This window comes from Squalius cephalus, assembly GCF_949319135.1.
Source record: "Squalius cephalus genome assembly, chromosome: 7".
In the NCBI taxonomy this organism is placed as follows: domain Eukaryota; kingdom Metazoa; phylum Chordata; class Actinopteri; order Cypriniformes; family Leuciscidae; genus Squalius; species Squalius cephalus.
Window position 1 is genome coordinate 47,593,106 of NC_137128.1, and position 2,500 is coordinate 47,595,605.

The following is a 2,500-nucleotide window of genomic DNA, read 5'->3' on the forward strand; positions in this document are numbered from 1 at the left end:
ACACACACTCGCATACACACACACTCGCATACACACACACTCGCATACACACACACTCGCATACACACACACTCGCATACACACACACTCGCATACACACACACTCGCATACACACACACTCGCATACACACACACTCGCATACACACACACTCGCATACACACACACTCGCATACACACACACACCCGCATACACACACACACCCGCATACACACACACACCCGCATACACACACACACCCGCATACACACACACACCCGCATACACACACACACCCGCATACATACACACCGCATGCACACACACACTCGCATACTCTCTCACACACACACACTCGCATACTCTCTCACACACACACACCCGCATACTCACACACACACCCGCATACTCACACACGCACACTCGCACACTCACACACTCACATACGCACACTCGCATACTAACACACTCGCATATATACACACACACTCACATACTCGCACACACACACCCCCACATACTCACACACAAAGACACACTTGCACACACACACACACACAAGCATACTCGCATACACACACTCGCATACTCTCACACACACACACACACACTCGCATACTCTCACACACACTCGCATACTCACACACACACACACTCGCATACTCACACACACACACTCACACACAAAGACACACTTGCACACACACACACACACACACACACAAGCATACTTGCATACTCGCATACACACACTCGCATACTCTCACACACACACACACACACACTCGCATACTCTCACACACACTCGCATACTCACACACACACACACTCGCATACTCACACACACACACACTCACACACAAAGACACACTTGCACACTCACACACACTCACATACTCACACAGACACACTCGCATACACACACATGCATACTCACACACACTCGCACACTCACACACAGAAACCTGCATACTCAGACACTCGTATACTCGCACACACACTCTCATACTAACTTACACATATGCACACACTCTCACTCTCACACTAACTTACACACACACACACACACACACGCATACTCACACACAGTCACACACTCTCATACACTCACTCACTCTGTACTCTGATCGGGTCACCGTCTCACAAACTTTTATTTCGGATCTGATTAATCGTTGCCCAGCACTAGCCTAATTTTTAACCACTTTGAAAATGTGTAAATTGATATAATAAACAGTATAAATAAACTTTATACAGCCTAGCCTACCTTAATGCATTTCCAAAATGAAGACTTCTGCACACTGTCGGTCCTCTAAGTGTTCATGAAGATATTTAATAAAGTCACGTGACCCACAGCTGTCAACGTGTACAGACGCATCAAACGCAAAACTTTGATGGTCTCATTTCACTGTCATAAACTCATAAACTCAAAAGTCAAACTGCTTATATTTTCGGTAATTGAATTAAAGTGCACAAGCGATAAATTAGTGCGTTCCGCTTTAAGATGAGGAAGAGGAGGAAGCGCGCGACCGGAGGAGGAAGACCAGCCCGGGACTCTTATTGTGATGCAGTGAACAACAACACTTACTAAAACACTCAAACACCACAGAATCCTGAAATATGATCATAAACATCATAATAACGTCAATCATCATCACATCTCCTCAGGATAACAGTCGGTCACGCGCACGCGCGCCGCTTTCAGACACTTCAACGGTAATTTAATAAACGCTCAGCACTGAAATCACCTCAAACACGGGAGAAAGAACCAGAATTTGATCAATATTGTCGATCAAGAGAGGATTGTGACTCCAATAAAGCAAGACTTGACTGGGAACTCTCCTCAGACACGACAGAGTAAAGTTTACCTCAGATTTAGTTACCTCAGTTTTAGCTTCGCCTAACCCGGTTTTACCTCAGCTTTACCCCAGTTTTAGCTTCGTTTACCTCACTTTTACCTCAGTGGTTTATGTCACATATAATGACGGAACGTTTTATGTTCTAAACTACACATATCAGTCACCTCAAAACATCAAACCTGAAACTGTTCGACACAACTTCAGCTTCAAAGTCGAAACATTGTGACTTAACGTTAGTAAGTTAGTTACTCGTGAGTTATGAACCGTGTGTGTGAGAGAGAGAGAGAGAGAGAGAGTATGTGTGTGTGTGTGTGAGGAAGAGGAGCAGCTCGCGATCCTCCGAGCGCTTGAACTCTTTCTCGTCACTCACCGGGTCTCGCTGACGGTTATTCGGGCCGGTTCCTCCGGTAATTCACTCGTATAATCCCGGGAAACACTCTTTCTCCGGTCGCTCGCGTCCTCCAGTGCCGGATTGTGCCGCTCGGTCACACACACACACACACACAACGCGGCGTCACCGCACTGCGCATGCGCGCTGAAGCTCACCAGGGACCATCATCACCGACGTCTTCCTCACACACCCGAACACAGGCGACCCAGCTCTTTAGCAGCTTACCATTATTAGTGATGATGATGATGATGATGAAGAATCACTTATGTAAGT

At 46.5% G+C, this 2,500-nt stretch overlaps 1 protein-coding gene across 1 annotated transcript in view; it reads right to left on the reverse strand.

Annotated features, from left to right (window-relative positions):
• The window catches only part of LOC307161985 (transcriptional repressor p66-alpha), a gene marked incomplete at its 3' end in the record, with an annotated part of 27,523 nt that extends 25,103 nt beyond the window's left edge, over positions 1-2,420 (reverse strand). Inside the window, exon 1 of the mRNA XM_079876997.1 lies at positions 2,207-2,420. The remainder of the gene's footprint in view (positions 1-2,206) is intronic.
• Between the last annotated feature and the right edge of the window lie 80 nt (positions 2,421-2,500).